This window comes from Sus scrofa, chromosome 7, assembly GCF_000003025.6.
Source record: "Sus scrofa isolate TJ Tabasco breed Duroc chromosome 7, Sscrofa11.1, whole genome shotgun sequence".
Classification (NCBI taxonomy): domain Eukaryota; kingdom Metazoa; phylum Chordata; class Mammalia; order Artiodactyla; family Suidae; genus Sus; species Sus scrofa.
This window is the reverse complement of record NC_010449.5, coordinates 84369067-84383660: the sequence shown is the minus strand read 5'-3', so window position 1 is coordinate 84383660 and position 14594 is coordinate 84369067. Positions and strand designations below refer to the sequence as shown.

The window sequence follows — 14594 nt, the reverse complement described above, 5'->3', positions numbered from 1 at the left end:
TGAATCCACACTGTGGGAGGCAGTCCTGCATCCTAAGTAAGATCTGAGGCCTTGGTGAGAGGCTTCTCCTGTTCCATTCAGCTTTGCCACTTTCCAGCTTGGACAAAATGCTGCCCTTTGTTCATAGCTCTAGCATCTATTAAATTGAAAGAGTAAAAGTAACATCCTTCTAGTATTAATGTGAAACTTGAATTGATGTGTTTAAAGTATTTACAACACTTCCTGACACACACAAAATCCTCGTAAGACTATTTTAAAATAGCGTTTCGTAGTTCCTGCTGCTGAAATAATAGAACATTTAGAAAGTATAACCTAAGGATTAACCTTTTAATTTTTCAGTAAATTATCTTCTCTCAATGGTTAAGAGGGTTACAGTGGAAATAATGTATTAAATATAAGGTGTCATATCAAGTAATTGATGTGACCATTATCTATGTATTTGGAGTAGGAAAAAAATAATCATTTAATAGATTTTATTATGTTGCTAAAGTTTCAGTTGCCACCTCTGCAATGATGTAAACTTTTGTCTTGTGTATAACATGATCTCTTTGGTCCAGGCAATACTCCAAAACGGAAGAACACACTCCAGAGAAAGTAGAATAAACAGGAGATGGGCAATCACATTTAATCTGGGATAGCTGTGCTGATTTATGTTCTGTGCTTATTTTTAATTTTATTTTTAAAATCAACATTGAAAAAGAAAAGTTGAGATATTAATTACCCGTTTATTGTCAATGTAGCGGAAAATGTAATTTATAGCCTACTTGCAAAGAAAAAAAAAATCTGCCTGCTTAATTTAGGAACTTAAATTATTCAAATAACATTTTGAATTTGATTATTTGTTTAATTGAAATGTTGCTCTTTCCATCAGAGTTGCTTTTGAGATTCCAATTTCAGCAGTAGTTAACTAAGAGCTCTCTGTGGAAAGCTCTCTCTAGAAGGGGGAATCCACAGATAAAAAATAGAGGGGAAAATAACTGCATTTGATCAGTTTTGTTTTCCTGAAAGAAACAATCAAATTCATTAGCAGTGTTTTTTCTTTTTTCTCAACCTGGTTGTTGTTCAGGTATAGAAAACAATCATGGGAATAATCTAGTCCCATAGCATAACTAAAAGTGAGAGTTCAACCCAGAGCTCAGAAGCAAAGCCTATCGAAGCAATTTTAAAGGAAGGATCTGTGGGCTACATCTGTAGAAATTGCCTTTAGACTTAAATTTAAAAGAGAAAGAACGGGAGACTCTACCTTAGAAAGAAAGTCTCTCTCTTCTTCCTGCTATAGTATTGTTTCATGGTTGACTATCCATCCAAATTAGTGTCTCAGCTCAAAAGAATAATAGGTATACCTTGTCAGACACTAAGAGTGATAATAATCATTATTAAACAATTGCCAGAATTTATTATTTTCTTATCATTATTAAGATGCAATTTGCATACAACAAAATGTTCGTTTTCTAAGAATACTTTTCATGGTATTTGGCAACTAAATACTGTCATGTGACCACCACCAAGACAGAAAATTCCACTGATGCTTAGCATTTCCTTGTGGATTTTGCAGTTGGTTGTGGGCATAGGCAACTGCTAATCTGCTGTCATTACACTTCTGCCTTGAATTTCGTATGGTCATTTGGGTTTGATTTCTTTGACTTAGCATAATATTTTTGAGACATTGATTTGTCTAGATACTACTACAGTTTTATCTATAGTCTATAGATATATCTACAGTTTTGAATAAACCTATGAAAGTATTCCTGTGAAATTATGCTATCATTTCCTTTGGGTAAATACATAGGAGTCAGATTGCTGGCTAGTATATTGAATGTAAGTTTAAACCGTATTAGAGACTTCAATATTGTTTTCCAAAGTGGCTATCTGGTTTTGCAGTTCCGCCAGCGAGATACGAGAGTTCTGACTTCTCCTTATTTTATTTTATTTTTTTGTCTTTTTAAGACTGCACCCACAGCATATGGAGGGTCACAGGCTAAGGTCAAATCAGAGCTGTAGCTGACGGTCTACGCCACAGCCACAGCAATTCCAGATCTGAGCTGCTTCTGTGACCTACACCATAGCTTATGGCAATGCTAGATTCTTAACCCACTTGAGCACAGCCAGGAATCAAACCTGCGTCCTCATGGATGCTGCTCAGATTAATTTCTGCTGAGCTATGATGGGAACTCCTGATTTCTCCTTATTCATAGGGTTTTGAATTTTAACTCTGTGTAATGATATTTCATTGTGGTTTCAAGGCTGTTTTGGTGTTTTGGGTTTTTCCTCCCAGTTGTATGGAAATGTAATTGACATACATTCCTGGAAGAGTTTAAGTTGTATAGCATAATGGTTTGACTTATATATATATTATGTGAAATGATGACCAGCATAAGTTTAGTTAGCATTCATCATTTTACATAGCTACAATAAAAAGAGAACACAAAAATTTCTTTTTCTTTTGATAAGAAGGATTTAATCTGAACAGTTTTCCTGTACACCATGCAGCAAAATTAGCTATAGTCATTTTGTATGCTACGTCCCTAGTATTTATTTATCTTACAACTAGAAGTTTGTGCCTTTTGACCACCCTTATTCAGTTCCCCTTCCCCACCCTTTTCCTTTGGTAACCACATACCTGATCTCTCTCTTTTTCAAATGGTTTTTGTTTTTTGTTTTTTTAACGATTTCACATGCAAGTGAGATCATACAATATTTCCTTTGTCTGACATTTCATTTAACGTAATGTCTTTCTGTGGTCACAAATGGTAGGATTTTCTCAATTTTTATGGCTAACCTTACATTGGACATATGTGTATGGTTTTTAATTTGTATCACCTTGATGACCAGTGATGTTGAGTATCTTTTCATATTTATTGTCATTTATATATCCTCTATTGTGGACTATCTGCACTAATCATTTGCCCACTTTATATATTTATTTATTTATTTTAAATTTATGGCCACAACTATGGCATGTGGAAGTTATGGGGCCAAGGACTGAATCTGAGCCACAGCTGCGACCTACACCACAGCTGCGGCAATACTTAATCCTTAACTCATTGTGCCAGGCTGGGAATTGAACCTCTGCCACCACAGAGACAATGTTGGATTCTTAACCTGCTGTGTCACAGTGGGAATGCCTGCTCACAATTTAATTGTTTATTTGGTTTTAAGGGTTTTTTTAAAATATAAATTCTTCATATCTTAAGCCTTCTGATAGATATTTGCTTCACAAATATTTTCACCCTATCTGTGGATTCCCTTTTTGTTTTCTTCATGTCATGTTTCAAATCAGAAACAAATGATTTAAACTGTATAGTCATTATTATTATTATTATTATTATTATTATTATTTTAAGTTTTTGGGATATTGCTTTTTGTGTCTTCTTTAAGAAATATGGTCCTAGCTCAATATCACAAAATTTTCCTGTATTTTCTGCTATATATTTAATAGTTTTATAATGTAGGATCCATTTTGTTTATTATGTGAGGAAAGAATTGAAATTTTTTAATGCATATATTCGTTTGTTCCAGCACTATTTCTTTCTCTTTGGTCTTTTTTAGGGTTGCACCTGCAGCATACGCCACAGCCACAGCAATCCCAGATCCCAGCCGTGTCTGCTACCGACACCACAGCTCAAGGCAACACTGGATCCTTAGCTTACAGAACAAGGCCAGGGATTGAACCTGTGTCCTCATGGATACTAGTCAGATTCGTTTCCCTGAGCCATGATGGGAACTCCTGCACTATTTCTTAAAAAGACTATTTCTTCCCCATTGAACTACCCTGTTACCTTTGTCAAAAATCAATTGTTCCAATTCGAGTCTTGCTATCCATGAATCTGGTATATTTCTCCACTACTTTGGGTCTATTAAAATTTCATTTTACAGTATAATGCAGTTTTCAAAGTACAATATTTGCATAAAGTATTTTTTCAATGGCATTGTAAGTGGAGGTATTTTTTAAATTTCATTTTCAAATTTTTCATTGCTACTATATAGTCATACAATGTATTTTTAGTTTTTAGTTTTTATATAGATTTTTGTATCCTTCAAAATCACTAAATTTACTTTTATTTTTAAAGTTTTTATTTTACCTCTAGATTCTGTAGTATTTTTCCCTGTAAGCTATTACATTCTCTTCAAATAAAGACAGTTTTATTTCCCTCTTTCCAAGCTCTATGTCTTTTGCTTTCCCTTATTTTGTTGTTTTGGCTAAAACTGCAGGACATTGTTGAAAATAAATGGTGAGAGCAGGCATCTTGCCTGTTCTTCTAGGTAGAAAGAATTAATCTATTCAGTGTTGAAGATTGTTTAAAGGTAATTTTCTTGTGTAGTTTTTGTACTTAGATTGAGGAAATTTCCTTCCATTTTTATTTGTTTACTTTTTTTCATGAATAGATGTCAAATTATGTCAAATGATTTTTTTCATCTATTTCAAAGATCATATAACTTTCTCCTTTATTCTATCAATTTATGTAGTTACACTGATTGGTTTTCGAATGTTGAAACAATACTGAATTCCTGGGATACAGCCCATTTGGTTGTTACGGATTATGTTTTAAGTCTTGATGGGTTTAATTTGCTTAGATTTTTGTTAAAGATTTTTGTGTTTATATTCAAAACTGATGCTTGTGTCTCATTTTAGTATCATAGTTCTACTGACCTCATGAAATGACATAGTATTTTCTTCTCTATTTCTAAACATGTTTTTGTAGCATTAATATTATTTCTTCCTTAAGTATTTGAGTAAATTCACTAAGGAAGATATCTGAATCTGGAGTTTCCTTCATGGGTGTGTAGTGAAGAATTTGCCTTGTCCAAAGTTCTGGCCTTTGATCTTAGCTCCTGGGATGTGATCTCTAAACCTTGGAATGTCCTGCCTGATAAGACTGCCATTGTTTACCTGGGAGACTTGGGCCACACCAGAGAGTCAAACAATAAAATTTATGGTGGGGCTTTAGATTACACTGTAAGGACTCCACCTCCATAAGAGCTAAAGACTAAAGGACAGTCACATGACCACTTGGGAGGTCAACTGTATCTATGTGAATGACTGAGCTCAATAAAACTGGATTAATAAGGCTCAGATGAGCGTCCCTTGTGGCTAGTACTCCATGTATGTCAATATACATTGTTGCTGGGAAAAATTAGTACTGTTCATGATTGCACTGGCAGAGGAAAATTTAAAGCTTTGTTTTGGAAATTTTCTGTACTCTATACCATGAGTCTTTCCCTTTGGATGATTTTTAATCTGTATCCTTTTACTGTAGTGAATCATAACCTTAAATAGAACAGCTTCAGTGAGTTCTATGAGTCTTTCTAGTAAATTTCCAAATTGGAGTATGGGATTGGGGACACTCAAAACTTGCAGAGTGAGGTTGGACCCTCCCTCCCCAAATTCTGCTGTTGGTAAAGTCTCTTCTTTTAGAATTCAATTTTTTTTTTTTTTTTTTTTTTTGTCTTTTGTTTTTGTTGTTGTTGTTGTTGTTGCTATTTCTTGGGCCGCTCCCGCGGCATGTGGAGGTTCCCAGGCCAGGGGTTGAATCGGAGCTGTAGCCACCGGCCTACGCCAGAGCCACAGCAACGCGGGATCCGAGCCGCGTCTGCAACCTACACCACAGCTCACGGCAACGCCGGATCGTTAACCCACTGAGCAAGGGCAGGGACCGAACCCGCAACCTCATGGTTCCTAGTCGGATTCGTTAACCACTGCGCCACGACGGGAACTCCCTAGAATTCAATTTTTAAAACGTTGATGAGAGCTGTTTGAGTTTTATAGTTTTTGTGGCTCAGTTGGTAGGTTTTATTTTTAACAAAATAATTTTCTCTGATAAATTTGTCTATTTCATTTAGATTGTCATATTTATTGGCATGAAATTATTCATAGTATTTCTATGTCCTTATAACATCTGCATGATCTGTAATGAATGTCCCTTATTTCATTCTGAATTTTGATAATTTGATTTTTCCCCATTAAGATCAGTTTTTTTACTTTTTTTTTTTTTTGTCTTTTTAGGGCTGCACCTGCGGCATATGGAGGTTCCCAGGCTAAGGGTCTAATCAGAACTTTGCCTCCAGCCTATGCGACAGCCACATCAATGCCAGGTCTGAGCCGTGTCTGCAACCTACACCACAGCTCATGGGCACGCCAGATCCTTAACCCACTGAGTGAGGCCAGGGATCGAACCTGAAACCTCATCATTCATAGTCAGATTCGTTTCCACTGCACCACAACGGGAACTCCCTGGATTGGTTTATTTTTATTTTATTTATTTATTTCTGTTTTTTGTTTTTTGTTTCTTTGTTTTTTTTTTTTTTGCCTTTTCTAGGGCTGCACCTGCAGCATATGGAGGTTCCCAGGCTAGGGGTCTAATCGAAGCAGTAGCCACTGGCCAATGCCAGAGCCACAGCAACACCAGATCTGAGCTGTGTCTGCGACCTACACCACAGCTCACAGCAATGCTGGATCCTTAACCCACTGAGTGAGGCCAGGGATTGAACCTGCAACCTCATGGTTCCTAGTTGGATTCATTAACCACTGAGCCACAAGGGAAACTCCTGGATCAGTTTTTTCTAAAAAAATTTTTTTAAATATATTCAAACCAGCTTTTGGTTTTATAACCTTTATATTACTTCCTCAATTTCTATTCCATTGATTTCTGCTCTTATTTTTATATTCTTTGGGGTAATTCATTCTTCTTTTACTAATTTCTTAATATGGAAATTCAGATAATTGGATTTAGGTCTCTCTCCCTTTCTAATAAAACATTTAAAGCTATGAAATTTCCCTAAATATTGCATTAATTGCATCCCTGAAATTTTGATACACTGAATAGCCATTCAAAATATTTTTGAACATCTGTTGTAATTTCTTCTCTAGATTATAGATAAACATGTACTTTCTTATCTTCTTAAAATATTGAAATTGTTTTAAAATTTTTATGTATTTGGTATATTTCTTGCTTTACTATTACTGTTGTTATTAATTTCTAGTATAAAACTCATTTGAATTATTTGTCTTTTATTACTTATGAAGATTTGTTTTATGATGTAGCATATGTTCTTTTTTAGTAAACATACTATGCACTCTCGAAAAGACTGTATATATGATGTAGGTTTTTGGTGTTTTATAAATATTCTTCAAGTGTTTTATAAACATTCTTCAAAGTAGTTGATAACATTGTTTAGATCTTAATTGATCTTATATTATTCTTTCATCAATTGCTAAGGAAATGATATTTATATATTCAACTATGATTGTACAATCATCTACTTTTATTAGTTTGTATTTATTCTTAGCTACATTATTTGATACATACACATATATAATTATTAGAGCCTCTTCATTAATTGATCTGCTTATCATAAGAATATATCCTTCTTATCTCTGCTTATACTTTATATCTTAAAATTTATTTTATCTGATCTTAGTGAAACCAGTGGTTTCTTCTCATAGACACTGTTTGCCTTGTCTATCCATCCATTTACTTTTAGTCTATCTATGTCTTTATACTTGAAGTATGTCTCTGATAGGCAGCTTGTATTTCTATCTTGGTTCTTTTTTTTATCATTTCTTTTCTTCTGAGCTATTTTTATCATTCTCTTTTTTTGTTTTGTTTTGTTTTATTTTTACTCATAGTGAGCATGTATAGTTTTACTTAAATGAGGAAAGTTACATATGTAAAGTGGTTTAAAAATCCTTGCTTCCTAGTTTCAATACTTGGCTCATCTCCAGGCTAGTTTCAGTTGATTTTTTTTTCTCTTGAAAACAGGTTCTATTTTTGTGGTTCTTTATATGTCAGATAATTTTAGGTTGTATTCTGGGCATTATGAGTGTGAAGATGTGGAGATTCTGAATTCATAATTTTTCAAATGAATGTTCTTTCCTTTGTTTTAGCAGGGAATTATCTTGGTTGGATTTGAACTACAAATGTTTTCTTGGGCATTAGAGCTACTCTATGCTCAAATCTTTTAACTTAATCTGCATCGCTTTCAGTCTTTTCCATGAATACATTATTCAGGGCCAGTCAGAAAGTGTGAGTTGACAAAATTTGGGATTCCATTTCTGATTCTGTTCATTCCATGATTTTTCCAACTTTTATAATTGTTCATGGATTTTTTGATTTTCAATTTCTGATTCACCAAGTAGCAACCTCTTGCTTCATTTCCCCAAAAGTTGAAAACCATGGAAACTCACTTCATTCGCTCCCTCTCCTACTGTGCATTCATCACTGTGTTCTGTCAGCTATTTGTTTGTTTGTTTAATCTTATATGAAGATTTTATACTCATTTTCCACATTGAGTCTGTCTGGTGTGTACTTTCTTTGTTATTACTGGAAGTCAAATACAACAACAATGATTTTCATTTAGCAATTTCCTAATTCTCATCCAAAGTTTGGGACTATGGGTATCCCCAGTGTAACATTTCTTACACACAAAGTATTTTTCAACCCCTGCCTTCAGTGTAAATTTTTCCCCTCCTCTGGTCTCCTTTAACACTTCATTATGTGTCTGCTATGGAAATTAGAGCATGACGTTTCCTTAGACATGATATTTCCTTCCTGTGACTATAAGCAATGATTTTTTATTTTTTTGCTTCTGTTTCCCCAGAATCTGAGACAGTCCTAGCATGAAACCTTTGTCTGATAAATGCTTTTTGAATGAAAGAATGAATTCCCATTCTTGTATATTAATGTGAATAGTTCAGAAGCAGTCATTTTTGGGCTTTCATAAAAATTTCTACATTGTATACATTGCAAAAAATATCACTTTATACAATAAGCATAGTGATGATATGGCTGCTTCTGCCAAAAATATTATAACAATTCTGGCTTAATATTGTATAGTCCAGGACTGCCTCTAGGTAAAATTGTGACATTGGTGCCACTTCACCTTGGTTCCCTTCTGTTCTGCTGTCTCCATCATTGGACACCACCCCTCTCCTTTTGCCTCTGTCTGTTGCTGAACCTGTCCAATGGGACCTGGTTTATTATGAGAAAGATATGAACACAAAAAATCTGCATTTAATCTACTATAAATGCCACATGGAAGAATTATATCTATGGGAAGGATCCTTGTATGTATATTTTCATGATTTTGGAGAATAAGCGTCTTCTGTACACAAGAAAAGAGAGATATAGTTGCATTTGTTTTCATGAATATATTTTCCCATATAAAAATAAGCCTTAATATTTAAAACAAAGTCTTGTCTTAAATTTAGGATCCTAAACAGCTGCATAATATTTCTGTTTCCTTCCTTCAATAAAGTGGGACAATTTATTTGCTAAAATTTAATCATAGTTTTCTATGAAATTGAATATAAGGGTCTAATTATAAATTAAACACACATACACACACAGTTAATAACAAAAAAATTCACAAGTTATCTAATTCAACTTTTTAATGACATTAAATGACTCACTTTTTTATGTCTACAGATATTTTTTTTATTATTTAAACCTAATTTTAAAACTTTTTTTAATTTGAGGTATAGTTAATTTATATGTTGTGTTAGTTTCAGGTGTAGAACAAAAGTGATATATATATGTCAGATATATATGTATGTATACATATCTTTTCCATTATAAATTATTATGTTGAATAGTTCCCTGTGCTATATACAGTAGTCCTTATTGTCTATCTGTTTTGCATATGGTAACATGCATATGGTAATTCCAAACTCCTAATTTATCTCCCCCACTCCCTGCTATTCCCTTTGGTAACCATAAGTTTATTTTCTATGTTTATAAGTCTATTTATGTTTATAAATAAACACATTTGTATCGTTTCTTAGATTACACACATAAGTGATATCCTGTGATATTTGTCTTTGTCTGACTTACTTCACTTAATACGATAATCTCTAGGTCCACTCAAATTTAAAATTTTTGCCTGTCATTTTAGTATTTTAAATGGAATTCCAGAAGTCATCACTTTTATATTTTAATAAATTATATTTCTTGAACTTCTGCATATTTTGTACATGAGACCCATTAAGAAATACTACACACTTAAAATAAACCAAGAGCATCAACATTTCTTATTCAAAACAAATGAATTTGTGCGGATGGACGTAAAAGGTAAATATTCTTTCGGGTTACCTGCTCTCTAGGGAAAATCTTTATCCTTGGTTGATGAGGACATCAACTGTTACTTTAGCATTTACCGTAATATTTTTACATTTTCTTCTCTTTTAAAGGCCTCTGGAGTTCCCCGTCGGGGGCAGTGTTTAACCAATCTGACTAGGAACCATGAGGTTGCGGGTTTGGTCCTTGGCCTTGCTCAGTGGGATAAGGATCTGGTGTTGCCATGAGCTATGGTGTAGGTCGCAGACGCGGCTCGGATCCTGCGTTGCTTTGGCTCTAGTGTAGGCCGGTGGCTACAGCTACAATTAGACTCTTAGCCTGGGAACCTCCACATGCTGTGGGAGCGGCCCTAGAAAAGGCAAAAGGACAAATAAATAAATAAATAAATAGCCTCATTGACATTGTCCTATAGGCCTAACCCTATTACTCATTCTAAATTCCCTTCTATACTCTAATTTCTTCTCCTAATGCCTCTTTTTGCAGGAAAGGGTTAAAAAGGCCTCATTAAGCTGTAAATGGCTGACGTTTTGCTATCAAGTATAAATCCATGGTTAAAACATTTGTGCAAATGAGTTTCAGTGTCTGCTTTTTTAATATATGGAGCATCCCAATAGCTCTCCATTCCTCCTTTTTCTCCTGTCTGTGCATTTCATTATATAAGGGGATAAACTTCAGTACTTATTTTCCCCTCTGTTCCAACCCCACTGAGAATTAGACTTTCAGAAGAGGCTCTCATTTCGATGCTAAAAGCCCCTGATATTTTGCCTGACCAACTAAAGGTGGAATTAAAGAGAAGCAATAGGCTTATCTGTGAAGTGTTTCCACCTCATGTATGTGCAGCCAGTAGCAGAAAAGCTGAAGAGGCAAAGCCAGCCTAGCCCGGGGACCCTGTTAACAATTCTAATGTCTGAGTGTCAGCTGGGAACAAGGCGTTGGCTGTTCGCCTGCTGCACATCAGGCGAAATAAAAGTCCTCTTCTCCAAGAAACTTTTCAATAAAACAATTCTCAGTCATTCACAAGTCAAAGGCAAAAAAGAAAGAGCCTCAGTATAGAATGCTGTAAACCAGCACATTGTTTTCAGTCATTTTCTCACTATTCCCAGCTGAAGAGGGAGAAGCTGAGAAAGAAGGGGAAGAGGCAAATTAAGGCGTTGTTCCCCTGAATGTCTGTCTGATCCCAGCCAGTGAATCCTCCAATCATATCCCGCACTTGAGTTATACAATCTCTTCCTGGGCTCTCCAGCTCTCCCTACAGCCCTAACTCCACCCTCTGGTGCCTCAGCAACTTTTTCTTGCTCAGATCCTTTCATTCCATTTGATAAGACAGTGAAAACGTCTAGTCTTTTCTCCTGTTTGAGGCATTCTAACTCAGTTTGGTTTTACAGATATTGTATTACAGATATTTACAGATATTAGATATCTTACAGACATAAGACATCTATCTTGTGAGTCAAGATGCTCTTCTAAAAAGTCTAGCTCAAAGTGCCACCCTCATAATTTCCACCCAAGTGTTATTTCGGTTTTGTAGGTGGTGAATTGGCATCTAGAGAAGTTAAGAAATTTATGAAGTATCTAAAGACAGTGGCAAACAGACCATAGGTATTTGCCTTTTGCTCCTTACTTTGTCTAAATTTGTGTCTTGTCATAGCCAGATGTATTTGTCTACAGTGATGTCCTCATGGCTGGGACCTTCTTGTTCCATGGAGGGAGATGGGTCACAGAGGATGACCACAGTGAAGAAAAGTCATAGGTTTTCACCGAGGCTCCAGATCTGAGCTCCAAATCTGATCATGGACAACTGGTGCAACTCTCACCAACTGAGGGCATCGAGGATTATTTTTTGCAGTGGCTGGAGCTAGTTTGTGAAGTAAGGTGGTTATTAAACCAGTGGCAGCTTGAAATCAGACAGGGTAGAAATATGTATACCACAGAAATTGGCAAAGTCCACAAGTCAGGGTATTTATTTATGTGTTGGTCTGTTTGTTTATTATTAATTTCCTTTTTTTTTTCTTTTTCAGAGATCTGGTTTACTAACACACCACTATTTAAAGTGTACCCTTCTTGGGACAGGACCACTGGGAAGACACTTAAGATTCTAAGGATGAAACATAGTTGTTTATCCCTGACATAGCAAAGGTTCTAGAAATTCCTCCATGTGATTCTGAACATGACCTCCAGCTGGCTACGATCCTGTAATATCCCACACATTTTCCAATCCACCAGGGTAATTTCTGCCTCAACCAAAATAAAAAATCCACAAAGCACCTTCACCCAAATGCATTTTTCTATTCTTATTTTTAGGCTATGCACAAGAAACTTAAAATGGAAGTATTCTCCCTGGGATTGAGTACAAAGAGGGTTCAGTTCAGTAGAGTTACTGAGTACCTATTGTATATGGCAAAATAAATACATATTAAATAACTTTAAGATACCCAACAACAGTGTTGAAGAGGAATACAGATTTTTAGTGGATATTTATAGGGATGTGAATGAAGTTTACACCACAATCTCACAGAAAAACACCTTTAAAATCCTTCTTTAGATATTTTTACTAACTATTTTATGCCAAATGCCCAAATCATTCTTACTTCTCCACTTTTTTCCTTTCTCCACTGATTTGCATGCCTCCTCACGTCTCCTCTTAAGCAGCTCCTGCCTCCTCTATGCTCCCTATTTTTCCATCTAGATGTCTTCTTCTCTCATACTTTCTTATTCAGCCACTTGACCTCTCTGGGTTTCTCCAGTTGAGGAAATTTTGTTGTACTATTCATCTCAAAGCCTACAACCCCTCAATTCAGAATGAGCTTTCCTTTTGGATAGCAGGAAGAGGGGTTCTAGTAAATGCTTATGATTTTGTTTCCAGAAGCAGAATTTTTGTCTATGATTTCCTTATACGATCTGCCTTTTATTATGATGATATGTATTCCTTCTTATATGTGTTACTCTTTATTGGGAGATAATACAATTAATATCCTACCTTGTGGGGTAATGGACTACCTTTTATGGACTTTATGTTTAAAATATATTTCTTGAGCAGAAAGGAAAGGAGGCAGAGGTGTCCCCAAGCTGGGGCTATTAAATATAAAACTTCATATTTATTTATACCATTCTTAAGATGAATTTTCCAGAGACACAGGTAACTGTACTGCACAGAACCGATCAAAAATGAAGCTAGTTTTTTAACTCTGAAAATAATCCATTGTTCTTTTGGTCAAAACAATGGTGATTATGCATATATACATATATGTGTCTAATATAATTAACATAAGAAAGAGAAAATGTGGCTGTAAAATGGTATACTGCAGGAGTAGCTCATAAGAGAAAGCAGTGTTATTGTAGGTTTGACTGGTTATATGCAGGACATCATCCTGGTTAAGTGGCCTTGCGCATGCCTACTATTTATCGGTTGAGTTGCTGTGAGATTTTAATTCACTAGAGGGAGCTTGCGGGTTGGAGTGATGCTGTTACCACACAAGGAAGATTGATTGCATTCATTCAATCCCCACAGCCTGAAAAATACTTCCTATTTATTTTATTCAGGAGCTTGTTGTAACATATCCCAGAGTTGCCTAGTCATTTTTTTCCACTAGTGAAAAGTCTAATTTCCTTTTCCATTTTTTATTCTTCTGTGCAGTTCACTCAGTTGCTGTAATGGTCTAACATTCCACTGTATTGGCTCTCTTAGTTCTTATCTGCTTTCATCACCAATGTTCTTTTTATCCCAGAGAATGGCCAATAAAAGAGTTAATCCAGTTGAGGTGCCTACCTGTTCCATGTGTGAGTGATAAAAGATTTTCCTGATTGTTCAACCAGTATTTGAACACTGAAACAATCGACTTACTCTTTGATCTGTAATAAATCTGACATACCTAAGTTACCATTTTAACAGTATGTATCAAATATAAGGTACATATTTCCCAGCGTTGTGTTTTTCACTTGGTTTGTCTTTAGGTCAGATTCTATATGAGAGGAATTAGTATAGTGCAACAAGAATTATTTGCCATTTTACCAGTTATTAGCTCAGAGGAAAATAGTAGGCAGTAATTCATATACGAAACAGTAAAGGTTTCATTTTGGTATATGTATTTTTTTCACCAAATGGCAAAAAAACATGTGTTGAAGGAATATTTGTTCTGTGTTTCTCTGTGTGTGTGTGTGAGTGTGTGTGTGTTGTATGAATACGCATGCTTATTCAGAGTTACATATCTCTATCCTTCAATTTTACAAATGGAACATCCAGATTCAAGGTCACCAATGACTACTTGCTCCTCAATATTGTCTGACAGTTTTTGGTTTTATTTATTTTCCTAAGTTTGCATCAGAAGGAACCCAGTGTTATTATTACTCTTAAAAAATGTTTTGGAAGATCAATGAGTTTCAAATGGCTTCAACTCTGCCCCCCCGCCCCCAAAATTCATTTAAATGCAATATTAATGAGTAAGTCTGTGAGAGGTCTTAAAGACCATCCTCAGGTTTAACACATCTCCAGAGCAATTCAAAGGACTTAGAAAAGTTGTTATA

At 35.2% G+C, this 14594-nt stretch overlaps 1 long non-coding RNA gene across 2 annotated transcripts in view; it reads left to right on the top strand.

The window, feature by feature from the left end:
- The window catches only part of LOC102161104, a 36412-nt gene extending 32822 nt beyond the window's left edge, over positions 1–3590 (top strand). For both annotated transcript variants that reach the window (XR_002346193.1, XR_002346192.1), the window contains one exon: positions 3550–3590. This is a non-coding gene — a long non-coding RNA (uncharacterized LOC102161104). The remainder of the gene's footprint in view (positions 1–3549) is intronic.